Source organism: Panthera pardus, unplaced genomic scaffold (genome assembly GCF_024362965.1).
Source record: "Panthera pardus isolate Hobbes unplaced genomic scaffold, ASM2436296v1 HiC_scaffold_1, whole genome shotgun sequence".
NCBI classification, from domain to species: Eukaryota; Metazoa; Chordata; class Mammalia; order Carnivora; family Felidae; genus Panthera; species Panthera pardus.
Genome location: NW_026526654.1, coordinates 47,189,840 through 47,204,486, shown reverse-complemented (window position 1 = coordinate 47,204,486; position 14,647 = coordinate 47,189,840).

The window sequence follows — 14,647 nt, the reverse complement described above, 5'->3', positions numbered from 1 at the left end:
CATATAGTCTTTCCACTTCACAATACAAACAAAAACAAATAAAATATACATAATTGGAGATTTAAGAAGAGAATCTTGCTGCTTAACAGAATGTATGGTTTTCCTCTACCTAGATTCAAACCTTGTGTTTCTTCGAACTTGTGTTTAGTTTTGGCCCTGTGGCTGTTTCTAGCTCATGGCATAAAAGAAATGCAGTGTGTCACTTCCATCTTGCTGCATGTATTCCACTCACAATCTTTCTTGTATGCCCTTTTACCTTCCTATGGCTACATTAATTCTTCCCAGGGCAACCATGGTGCATTAATGAATTCCTAGACCAAACTCTCTCAGCCCTTGAGTAGGAAAACCCAACACTGGACTGCCACCAAATTTAGAAATAAACTTCTGTTTTATTAAGCCACAGAAATGCATATGCCAATTTATTATAGCAGATACCACAATCGTAATTAACACATTGTATCTATGTAATGTTAGATAATAGTGAACTGAAAAATAGAATTTCATGTATCTCTTTTTTATGAATTCACCTGGATCAAACTTACACATTAAGACAATTATACCACTAAAATTTTTGATAATATTTTGTTAACCTTTTAAATTTGTGCTACACATCTTTAAAAAGAACACCATAATCAATCTGAGATTTTGTTCCCATACAATAAATAAACCTTAGAGAACACTGTCAACACTAAATCTTGTTTTATTTTGTTTTCTCTATTTTCATGACTTAAGTCATTAGTTAAAGAAAAAAAAAACTTCCTCCAAAATAATATTTTATATTTTTCCCAACTTCCTCTCCCTTTTCAGCATAACATAATCATCTACAATAAATGATGGGGAAGACTAGAAGAATAGAAGAAACATAATGAAGAGAAGCAGAATAAATAAGCTTGTCAGTACAAATTTGTAGCCAATTTTTAACAGAGATGCTGTGCCTTCCTGTGGTGATTTATGACCATATAACATAAGTTCACAAAGGTGTATTTTTCCACCATTTTAAGTTTACACCCCTTCCTCTCATCCAGAAAAATACCAAAAGTACTCATATATAAAATAAGGGACCCAAACATATTCTTAAAAAATAAGAGAGGGTAGCTTCATGCAATGTGGTTTCTGTTAATTGATATGCAGTCTGCACAGGCAAACATTTGCTTAATCCCAGAGCAGCTGGGTCTATAAACTCCTCATGCTTAGGTGTGAAGAGATTCTGGGTGTCTTCTATCCTAAGAATTGGAACCTATTAGTTCCCAAAAATTTCATACAAAAATATGTAGATAAAAGCAAAAATGTAATAAAATAAATATATTCTGAAAAATGTGTAAATGTGCTCACATTAATAAAAACGTTTATTTTTGGAGGCTGATCTGATTTTGCTATACCAAAATTCCTGGGTTGAAATTCCAGCTTTCTAATTCATGACCTTGACTTGGTACTTCATTTCTCTAAACTAGGTTTCCTCATCATAAAAGAGAGAAATGAAAGTTAGCTGTTAGGTTTAAAGTAAGGGTTCAAGGAGGCAGAACAATTTCCAGATGTTCAATAAGTATGATTTGTTATTGACATTGTGATTGCCAACAACAGTAGTGGTAGTGGTGGTAATAGAGTGAGCGTGACAATTGTTTTTGTTTCTTTTTCACTTTTTGTCTTTTCATATGGGTCTCTCAAAAATAAGCTTCTTAGATAAATTGCATAATTCACATTTCACTTGGAATCAGATGCCCAAATGGTTTTTAAAATCCTAAACAAAAATAGTCTTAACATTCATGAAAATAGATTTTAGTGAGCTGATTCTTATTTGTTAGTTCAAAAAAGCAGATTAGTAGATGGTGACATGCCATACTTGCATTAATGGCAGCTGGTAAGCAGTAATTTTTGATCTCCAAACTGTGCCAGATTGTAACTTTAAGGACTCTGATAAATATAAATATTTTAAACAAAGTCAGGCAAAATCAAATATCTTGTTTGTAATTCAAGTTAATTTCACTGTATATTTCTTTTTGGTAAAAAAAAAAATGCAGTTAAAACTTTATTAAAATCTCCTGACTTATCATTCAAGACTGACTACTGAGGGAAAAATATGTGTCACACAGAAATATTTTTGTGATTTTGTTTCAGAAGATTAAATCACTTAAAACCTGTAAATTATACAATAGTACTTTTCGAATAATTTATTGTATATTGAAATCTATTACAAAAATGCATGATGTGTGCATATTAAAAAAAACAAGTTATCTGCCACTTATAAATACCTTATGAAAAACACTCTGAATACTAAAGTTTACTAATAGTAACTTCTGTGTTTTTTAGATATAAATAATGAAAAAGAATTTCCCATGCATGATTGTAAAACTGAAAATATTTTTGTTGATATTCATTTCCAGTTTCATTAATTTATTTTATAGGCTTTATTTGATGCTTGCTGTAGTTTGAGCCTAAGAAATTTTAGTGCAGAATAATAATATATAGGGATATTTTCCTCCTAACATACACTTCTTGAGATATCACTAATTCCCACATTTGTATTAGCAAATTGGAAAGCAAAGATATATTTGTCCTAATTATATTAAAGCAAGTAAAAAAATCATAGTTTTCTATAATTAATGAAAAACAGTTACAAAGTTGCAAAAGAGCACAAAGCAATTCCTATTCAGATATAGAGGTTATATATTTAATTTAATTTTTCATGTATAACATTCAAATATTTCAGCTTCATTGTATTACTTGTTTCTTGCCCATCAATTGACAATGATTTTTATTATTTAATTTTTTTTTTTTGTTTACTTACTTATTTACTGTCAGCATGGAGCGCAACATAGGGCTCAAATTCACAAAACTGTAAAATCATGACCTGAGCTGAAACGAAGAATCAGATGCTTAACCAACTGAGCCACCCGGGCACCTCTACAGTGATTTTTAAAGTGGACAGCATCCCATTACAGTAAACAGAGTCATTTGAAATACTGAAATTATATTGTTACTGTTGATTAAAAAAATTTACCTGACTCCTAGATTGCTTGTGAGAAAGGTACATATATGCATATGAATAAAATTGTGAGAGTATATTAATTTATAAAAGAAATCCTTAATTTTTAAAGAAAAAATTATTCATGAAGAAATGATTTAATCTACATGACTAATAACTTTCATTGATGTTTTTAGAGAAATAGCATTCATTCACTTTTTCATTTTTTTCCAGCCAGAATTCATTGAACATTCCCTTGAGTTTGGCATTGTTAGAGATGTCATTGATGTAGCAATTAAGAAAAAAGACATTGTTCATTCTCTTATGTAATTATAATCTGGTGAGGGTAGAAAGAAAACAAATAAGTAATCCAATAAGCAAGACAGACAACCTCAAATAAAAAAAAAATGCCATGAACCAAGTAAAAAAAGATAATGGAGTAAGCATATAGGGTGAAAGAACTAGTATACTCTGCTTAGGTAACTTAGACAAATGGACTCTGAGGAGATCATGTTGCATTTGAAACTTGATTGATGAAAAAGATAAAACCATGTGCTGATACCGACCCAGGGGTAGGATGTAATGTGATGAGGGGAGGGTGACATAAAAAAAAAGCAGTATTTAAAACAGTAAACTTTAGGGGCGCCTGGGTGGCTCAGTCGGTTGAGCGCCGACTTCGGCTCAGGTCATGATCTCGCGGTCCGTGAGTTCGAGCCCCGCGTCGGGCTCTGTGCTGACAGCTCAGAGCCCGGAGCCTGTTTCAGATTCTGTGTCTCCCTCTCTCTGACCCTCCCCCATTCATGCTCTGTCTCTCTCTGTCTCAAAAATAAATAAACATTAAAAAAAAAAAAAAAATTTAAAACAGTAAACTTTAACTTACATTCTAATTCTAAAATCAATGTTTAAGCATAAAATCTAGGAGGTCTATAACATATCCTAAAACTTTAAGCAATTAGGTGTGCGTGTGTGTGTGTGTGTGTGTGTGTGACAGAGAGAGACAGAGACAGAGACAGAGACAGAGACAGAGACAGAGAAAGGAAAGAAGTGATCAAGGGAAGGGAGCAGGAAGCAAGAGAGCACAAGAGAGACTTGTGTATATAAACTGACATGGTAGTAAAACTGCACCTGCTTTGATTCGATTCTCAATGAGATCCAAGACCCAACTCAGTTTAAGAAATACTATTATAATAAAATATTTCCAACCAGTATTATCCAAAATGAGATGAGTGAGAAAAAAACTATCAAAGCCGGAGCCAAGTTCAGCTATCCTATTATTAGCATTAGTTTATATAGTTTCATTTGTTAAATTTGTTAATTTGGTAAGATAATTAACTTAATATTTTAATAGTTTAATTAGCTAATGAATGTTTTGACACAAATATGAGAAGTTAAGTTTATCATTTACTTTGTTATAATTTTCATTATGTTTTTTTTTCTATCCAGAGTTACTGTTTGCTTTGACAGAGAACTGGGAAAGGCAAAGAGGTGATAGCGCTTGGAGAATTTAAGCATGCCATCTGTTTGGATGAGGATGCAAATAATCACAAACATTGGGGGCTTCGACACTCCAGGCAAAACTGAATTCACATTTGTTTTCTTTTTGAAAAACAACAGTTTCTATTTTTTCTTGTATTCTTTTATAATTAGTTAACTTAATAATAATTTTAACAAGAAATGAAGTTATTCTGTACTAACAAAAGGTATAATGCTACAGTACATAAATAAATATATTAGATATACCATATTACTTAACATATCTGACAATTTGTTCAGCCATATCTGGGAAAAAAGTGCCAAAGTGATAAACTGCCAAGTTGAGAGACTTAATTAAGGAAAATTTATACCAATTTAATTGCTTCTGATCTCATATTATTTTATCTTAATTAATTACCTCTGCTTTGGGCAAAATAAAGAGAAGTAAAATGAGTGGAAAAATTAATCAAATTCCAGTCAAGTCACTTGCTTGTTGCTCTTGTAAAATATATTTGGGAGAGGAAAATGAATCCTTTGGCTAGATTCAGTTTTGAAATTATGTTTCAATTACTCATGCCATTCTTTACTCCATTTTTATAAATGATCAAGTTTAAATCATTTTTATAGGATGGATGCTAAAGGGCCAAATTCTGTCTTTTTTATTGGCTATGAGGAAGGGACTTTCAGGAAAACCTTCACAAAGATTTTACTTAGGGCTTTAATCTATTTTCCACTCAAGCTGACTACTGTGAATTTAACTATTCTTCTGCTTATATTCCTGATGAAATTATGAGGTAATCAGTAAGGAAACCAATATAAGTAATGTATATTATTGATAACTAACTCCAGGTTATGATCATTTCACATACTCTACTAGCATCTAACCAATTTTACCTAACTCATAATTTTCTATGTGAGATGAGTGAAACTATGACATGGACTGTCTACAATTGATTACTTAGTTCACATGAAAATAAGACAGCACAGTCCATAAATCTAATAATGTTAGAAAGTCTCATAGACAGATAGTAATTTAATATAGAAGGTAAAGTAAAATTAAAATGAAAGGATCTTTTTCTGGATAATGAATGACCTATCTACTGAATTTATGATCTCTGAAGATCTTTCTCAAAGAAAAAAAAAGTCAAATCTACTTGTTTAATCAACAATCCCAAAGAATTACATATTGCTGTCTGTGAAGCAGATGGCTTTCCTGCTGCCTACCCTGCTGCTTCTGCCTGCCACCTTTCCCTCTAGCAGCTGTGATTACTAGAAAAAAATTTCCTTTATTGCCTACATGATGTGTCCATAACTGCAGTCAGACATTTGAAAAGTTACATTTTGGATCCTCTAAAAGGAAGTGAGAAATATAAACAATTTCAATTAGTAAAGTTTCCTAAATTTCCTTAGACAACTCTAAAATTTGGGTGACAGATCAAAGAATTTCTTCAGTTTCTTTAACCTCATTCCTCTCTCTTCTCTCCTACTTCCCAGAATGTCTCTAACACAGGCAGTGCTCTGTGTTGTTATTTTATTTATTAATCTTTTTTTCAAAGGAAAATTATTCAGGGAGTTAGTACAACACAATATGGAAGGATCATGAGTAGTTGGGTATAAATGTTCCTATAGATACTTATTTTTATCATACATTAAAGATTCATATTCATATCACTTCATTAAACTTTATATTTCCATGTTATTAAATAAAGTATTTATTGATTAGGAGAATAAGACACTGGAAATTTCTGTTCTATTGTAATTGAAAGGAAATTCTAATCTAAAATCTTGATGTGAGATTCTATAATATCCCAATTTAGATTTAATATAAAACACATGTATATTTGAGTTTTCAGCATTCTCACCATATGGCAATAACAAGATTTTAGGATTAGGAAATTTCCCTGTAGATTATAGTTATAAGTTATATATATCTTAATTTTAGTATCCAAAATTTGCTCAAGAATCATATTAAAACAATTAAGAGAATACTTATTTTGACCTGAAATACTGATATTTAGTTTACAAAAATATAGAAATTTTAAATATTGTAACTTCGATATACACATATAGCTCCTTCAAAAGGCATCAGTATAAACTCAGTAATGAACAAGGAAACATATATATGAATATATTTTCATATCCAATTCCATATTCAAAACCAAAAGAAAGAAAAGTAAATCCCCTAGGAACTGAATTGCAAACGAAAATTAAAGCCATAACAGTGAACAAGAGTTGAAACAGCTATTATGTTAGCAGGTCCCTATAGCCTCATTAATGTTTTCTCATCAATGAGAGAAGGACAAAAAATGCACTCATTAGCTAGCAAAGGCAGCTATTCTGGGACCTATAAACTCAAAAATTACCAATGGCAAAGGCAACATGCTCTTGAAAGAGCCATAAACCAGTAATCAAGGTGAAGAATTTTGGAAGAACACTGTCAATTAGATATAGAAATAGGAAATAGAAACCTTAGTTAAGTCACCTGGAGGCCTGTGAAGGAAAGAAATGAGAAATATGAGGGATTTAGTATTTAAAGATAATGATGGAAAAATATTCTAGAATTAAAAAGACAGACTGATAATCACAAAAAAGACCAAAAAGGGATAGTTAAAATGCTGAAAATGAGGAACAAAAAATAAAATTATATTTATCCACAGCAAAGTCATAAAGCATATTTTCCCATGGTATAATAAGGAAATAGACTGATAAGAAATATCCAGTTGGTAGCAATAGATGGCAGTATCAAAGCATAAGGAGAAATACTGGTCAATCTAGAGTATTTTACCTAGATGATCTTATTGAAGATAGTTTTCATGAACTACAATAATAGGAAACTCAGGAAGGAGAGAATTAAACTCATAAAGAGGGAATAGGATAAATGAAAGATGCAATAATGAGCACAGTAATTGGCAACTTTATGTAGACAAAATTGTGATTAACACAAAAATTGAAGTGGTGGAAAATAAAATTTAACTAAAATGAAAGGATTTACTGAACAAAAGAGAAGACGGTCCAAATTAAAGTTCAAATATTCTACATTTATAGTTAAATTCAGAAGGTAACAAATAAACTTAGAATTTGAGAACATGTGAAATATGTATAATAAGAAATAGAAGCAGCCTAGGAATATTAAGACATTATGATGAATTACCAAATTAGCAGAGGAATAAAGAGTGAAGAAAAGATACTTAAAGCAAAGAAAGAGAAATACATTGGAGTATTTGAAATGCATTCTAAAAAGCATATATTAAGTGAGATAGAAGTAATATATATAAATATTCAGAAAATTAATCCAAAACAAAAAATAGATTCAATATCACAAAAAGGGGTAGAAAAATATTAACTTAATGCACCTTTTAAAATATATTCCTGAAATATGATGATAACAGAGTTTGAAAATCAAGGAATAGAAAAAAAGACTTAACTGAAAAAAGAAAACAAAAATAAAACTTGATGGGGCAATTATATTGAACAATATAAATTTTAAGGAATATTCCAACAAATATATAAAAACCATAAAATATTATACACTAGTAAAAATTTATTTGAATTAGATTAACAATTCTACATTATGTTTGGAAATATGTATCAAACTCTTTAATAAACTGATTAAGAATTAATAATGACAGCTAACATATTTTGAGTTTTTACTATGTAATGACTACAATATCCCTTTACATTTCTGATTTAACTGAATTCTTTTTGGATAAGGAAATATTTTTATCCTCATTTTAAAGATGACATAAATACTGAACAGAGATATTCAGTAATATGTCTAAAATAAAACAGCTAGCAAACATAGTATCTACAATAGTCAAACTCTAAAGTCACTGCTTTTACTTACTAAAATAAAGTTACCTCTTTTGAACAACCAAAGTAAAAGTATGAAAGATACTTCATAACTCCAACATAATTTTCAAAAAATCATGTTTTTAAAAATAATCAGATCAGGGGCGCCTGGGTGGCTCAGTTGGTTGGGCGTCCGACTTCGGCTCAGGTCATGATCTCGCAGTCCATGAGTTCGAGCCCCACATCAGGCTCTGTGCTGACAGCTCGGAGCCTGGAACCTACTTCTGATTCTGTGTCTCCCTCTCTCTGGCCCTCCCCCACTCACGCTTTGTCTCACTCTTTCTCTCAGAAATAAATAAACATTAAAAAAAAAAAAATAATCAGATCAAATCTATAAAGAAAAACTTGAATAAACACCCAAGCAGAAAAAATTTACTTTCTCTGATGAAAATGAAGTGTCATTTGAAAACAACTATAAAAATCCACATCCAGAAGCAAAAGAAAAACAAACCAACCAACAAAACACACACATATATTTGGACAATATCTAACAACAAAAAATAATATAAGTTAAATCATATTTAAAGGTATATAATATTCAAATAGAAGAAAAATGAGAACATCATATAAAACCAAAACCTTGTGAGATTCTTAGAGAAAAATGTATATCCTTTGATACATGTATTAAAAAATAGAGATTTAATTTGCTAAACATTGAAATCATGAGGTTAAAAATAAAATTTGAATAAGACCAAGAGCTCTGGAAGGAAAGAAATACATGTGTGTTTTTTTAAATCAGAAATTTGTGAAAATGAAAATGAAATTATAAAAATGAAAAACAGTATTTTAGAAAAGTTAGATCATTTGTTTTGTAGAACATTTTATACACTGGATTTTTACTGATTACTCATAAAGTTTTTTTTTAATTGCTCTATTTCCTGTAATTCCTGTATCAGTCAGGGTTCTGTAAGCAAAACAGAACCAGTAAGGGAGAGATTGAGAGACTGAGGGAGAGACAGAAACATAGAGACAGAGACAAAGAGTAGGGGAGGAGACGGAAGAGATATTTCCTCAGTTTTCTTCTTAAGGCCTTTCCCCTGACTGGATTTGAGGCCCACCCAGATTATCAAAGATAATCTTCTCTGTTTAAAGTCAGTTGATTGCAGATAATAACTGTATTACCAACACACATTTTAACAGCAATACTTATTACTTAATTGAATTACTAGGAACTGTAGTTTAGTTACCTTAAGAAGTGAAACTAATCAACACCGATTATACTAGCTTTGTCAACTTGGCACTCATACACACTTCTTTAAACCACACTTAATATCCAAATGAAAACTGAGTCATACTTTTGCCTACGACAATCCTCTGCACAACTAACAACATGATAATCTTTTACCTAGTAAAAGAGGCAAAATCCTTGAATACTATTTACTCTTCTTGATACCCTATGATAATATCCTGCTTTATAGCTAACTCTGATTAATAATCTCATGTTAGATAAGGGGATAAAAGAGAGAAAAAAAGGAAGATATTTGCTCAATGTATGCATATATTCATATACATACAGACATGTAAACACATTCATTAAAAAAAAAAAAGGAAAATACTTATAATAATTAAAGTCTTCATTTGTGCAACTGGCCACATGGTTGTAATTGGTGTTTATAACAGCCTTCTCTCTCTACTCATTCCCTATTCCCATCATCCCCAGCAAACCTCAGATCTTGTGGTTGTTTATCTGGTGGGGTCACCCCAACCTACATCTTCATTAGTTGTCCTGCCCTGCCTGAATTGGATCGTAGCTTTCCACTGACTTTAATCACCTTATGGTGTCTCTTATATTCCAGCCATAATCATCCTTACTTCTATTGTGCAGTGGCAGTTCAATTTCCCTTTGATAATCAAGATCATTCATCCCAGCCAATACAGTTACTCCTTTGCCTATAAATTCAGAAGGTCTATGAGTAGATGGATAGCAGTCCTAATTCAATTCAATAGAATCATTGTTGTATATTCTGGTAGTAGTGTCCTTCTCTTTGGAGCTAAGACCTCTAGATCAACAGAGCATAAGTTCCCAGGGATAGAATATAAAATTTTTGCTAGAAAAATTTTTATCTTTTTCCTTCACTCTCTACCACATGTTGGCACATGACATCCAGACTTCAGAGGTGATATTAGGGTCATAGAAGTTTTGGCTAGTTTTGACAACCAATGAAAATATGTGCTAGCCAATGAGTTTATCTTTGCATTTCACTCCTTTGATACTAGCTTTCAAGATATCCAGGACATTGATGACTACCAAAAGCAATGTTGTTTTCAAACGTAGCTTCCCTTAAAGAAATGAAAGTTAAATTGCAAGCTTGAATAAATAGTCAGGTTTGATGAAGCAGTAAACAAGATTCTATGGTACTTGGGATCTCTGCCCAGGAACTAATTCATGCCTTCACTCACATGAAAATCACTTGAGGTAAATCAGACCAAGGCCTGCCTTTCTGCCTTTCTGCCTTTCTCCAAGATCCTTACCAAACACGCGCACGTGGGTGCACACACACACACACACACACACACACACACACACCAAAAACAGAAACAAAAACAAAAAACAGCTGATGTCTTTACTAGAATATGCAGTCCAGGATCAAAATAATAAAATGCCTTCAAATAAAAATATATGAATAATCAACAGTATACCATCTCTAAACTGAAATTGTTGGAGCAGACAGACTAAAAATAAAGATGTTAAATGAATTTAAGAAAATTAGAGTAGTCATGAACAATGTGCTAGAACATAAGAAATCATAAAAAAGAATATAGAGAAAATAACACTATTGAAAAAAATAACATATAAGATGAAGAAAGAAATATATGTAATAAATACAGCATGGATATAGATGAAGAATAAATTACAGAGTTGGAAGATCTAGTTATATAAGACAGAATAAAAAAATTGATAAGAATTATATTTTGTAAGATTAACAAAAGACCAAGACAATAGGAAAGATCCTACTTGCAGAATATCCTGTCACATTTTTTTTAAAAAATGGTAGAACATGAAATTTAAAATTAAAGAAGTAAAAAAGATAAATATTCTCATTGACATATGAATTTCCCAATGAAAGATAAGAAAAAGCCTGCTGGAGATATGATAAAATAAATTTTAAAAAGTGAATTATAGTAAGAACGTTTTAATTCTTCCAGAGAAAAAGAAGTGGCCATTCAAAACAAAAAAACAAAAATTAAAAAAAAAGAAACAAACGTAAAGAAAAAAGGAAAAAAGAGTGTAATAATTTCATTCTTAAAGGAAAATAATTAGAAATAAGCATCTACCTCCTGCTACATTTATTTAAATAATGTAAGTATTTTCAGAGATATATGAACATTGCTGTGCTAAACAAAATCCTACATTGAAACAAAAAAGAAGGTGTGTTTCTAAAAAATGCACCCTATAAAATCTAATTGATGTTAACATAAGTTGACTGGACAGTGAAAAAGAGGACAAAGGTATGAGTTTGCTAAAACACTGTTTGGTCTGGAAGATGTATATATATATATATATATATATACACACACACACACACACACACACACACACACACACGTGTATATACATATATATATATTATATATATACATACACACACGTGTATGATTATATATATAATATATATGATTACAAATAAGATATGAAGGTTGGTTAAAAATAATGACATGGGTTCTTAATTTAAGAATGGTATTTTATTTTTTTTTTTTTATTATTTTTTTTTTTTGCTGTATGACACTTGGGTTTTATTTTTATTTATTTATTTTTTTTAATATATGAAATTTACTGTCAAATTGGTTTCCATACAACACCCAGTGCTCATCCCAAAAGGTGCCCTCCTCAATACCCATCACCCACCCTGCCCTCCCTCCCACCCTGCCCTCCCTCCCACCCCCCATCAACCCTCAGTTTGTTCTCAGTTTTTAACAGTCTCTAATGCTTTGGCTCTCTCCCACTCTAACCTCTTTTTTTTTTTTTTTTTCCTTCCCCTCCCCCATGGGTTTCTGTTATGTTTCTCAGGATCCACATAAGAGTGAAACCATATGGTATCTGTCTTTCTCTGTATGGCTTATTTCACTTAGCATCACACTCTCCAGTTCCATCCATGTTGCTACAAAAGGCCATATTTCATTTTTTCTCATTGCCACGTAGTATTCCATTGTGTATATAAACCACAATTTCTTTATCCATTCATCAGTTGATGGACATTTAGGCTCTTTCCATAATTTGGCTATTGTTGAGAGTGCCGCTATAAACATTGGGGTACAGGTGCCCCTATGCATCAGTACTCCTGTATCCCTTGGATAAATTCCTAGCAGTGCTATTGCTGGGTCATAGGGTAGGTCTATTTTTAATTTTCTGAGGAACCTCCACACTGCTTTCCAGAGCGGCTGCACCAATTTGCATTCCCACCAACAGTGCAAGAGGGTTCCCGTTTCTCCACATCCTCTCCAGCATCTATAGTCTCCTGATTTCTTCATTTTGGCCACTCTGACTGGCGTGAGGTGGTATCTGAGTGTGGTTTTGATTTGTATTTCCCTGATAAGGAGCGACGTTGAGCATCTTTTCATGTGCCTGTTGGCCATCCGGATGTCTTCTTTAGAGAAGTGTCTATTCATGTTTTCTGCCCATTTCTTCACTGGGTTATTTGTTTTTCGGGTGTGGAGTTTGATGAGCTCTTTATAGATTTTGGATACTAGCCCTTTGTCCGATGTGTCATTTGCAAATATCTTTTCCCATTCCGTTGGTTGCCTTTTAGTTTTGTTGGTTGTTTCCTTTGCTGTGCAGAAGCTTTTTATCTTCATAAGGTCCCAGTAATTCACTTTTGCTTTTAATTCCCTTGCCTTTGGGGATGTGCCGAGTAAGAGATTGCTACGGCTGAGGTCAGAGAGGTCTTTTCCTGCTTTCTCCTCTAAGGTTTTGATGGTTTCCTGTCTCACATTCAGGTCCTTTATCCATTTTGAGTTTATTTTTGTGAATGGTGTGAGAAAGTGGTCTAGTTTCAACCTTCTGCATGTTGCTGTCCAGTTCTCCCAGCACCATTTGTTAAAGAGACTGTCTTTTTTCCATTGGATGTTCTTTCCTGCTTTGTCAAAGATGAGTTGGCCATACGTTTGTGGGTCTAGTTCTGGGGTTTCTATTCTATTCCATTGGTCTATGTGTCTGTTTTTATGCCAATACCATGCTGTCTTGATGATGACAGCTTTGTAGTAGAGGCTAAAGTCTGGGATTGTGATGCCTCCTGCTTTGGTCTTCTTCTTCAAAATTACTTTGGCTATTCGGGGCCTTTTGTGGTTCCATATGAATTTTAGGATTGCTTGTTCTAGTTTCGAGAAGAATGCTGGTGCAATTTTGATTGGGATTGCATTGAATGTGTAGATAGCTTTGGGTAGTATTGACATTTTGACAATATTTATTCTTCCAATCCATGAGCAGGGAATGTCTTTCCATTTCTTTATATCTTCTTCAATTACCTGCATAAGCTTTCTATAGTTTTCAGCATACAGATCTTTTACATCTTTGGTTAGATTTATTCCTAGGTATTTTATGCTTCTTGGTGCAATTGTGAATGGGATCAGTTTCTTCATTTGTCTTTCTGTTGCTTCATTGTTAGTGTATAAGAATGCAACTGATTTCTGCACATTGATTTTGTATCCTGCAACTTTGCTGAATTCATGTATCAGTTCTAGCAGACTTTTGGTGGAGTCTATCGGATTTTCCATGTATAATATCATGTCATCTGCAAAAAGCGAAAGCTTGACTTCATCTTTGCCAATTTTGATGCCTTTGATTTCCTTTTGTTGTCTGATTGCTGATGCTAGAACTTCCAGCACTATATTAAACAGCAGCGGTGACAGTGGGCATCCCTGTCGTGTTCCTGATCTCAGGGAAAAAGCTCTCAGTTTTTCCCCATTGAGGATGATGTTAGCTGTGGGCTTTTCATAAATGGCCTTTATGATCTTTAAGTATGTTCCTTCTATCCCGACTTTCTCAAGGGTTTTTATTAAGAAAGGGTGCTGGATTTTGTCAAAGGCCTTTTCTGCATCGATTGACAGGATCATATGGTTCTTCTCTTTTTTTTTGTTAATGTGATGTATCACGTTGATCGATTTGCGAATGTTGAACCAGCCCTGCATCCCAGGAATGAATCCCACTTGATCATGGTGAATAATTCTTTTTATATGCTGTTGAATTCGATTTGCTAGTATCTTATTAAGAATTTTTGCATCCATATTCATCAGGGATATTGGCCTGTAGTTCTCTTTTTTTACTGGGTCTCTGTCTGGTTTAGGAATCAAAGTAATACTGGCTTCATAGAATGAGTCTGGAAGTTTTCCTTCCCTTTCTATTTCTTGGAATAGCTTGAGAAGGAT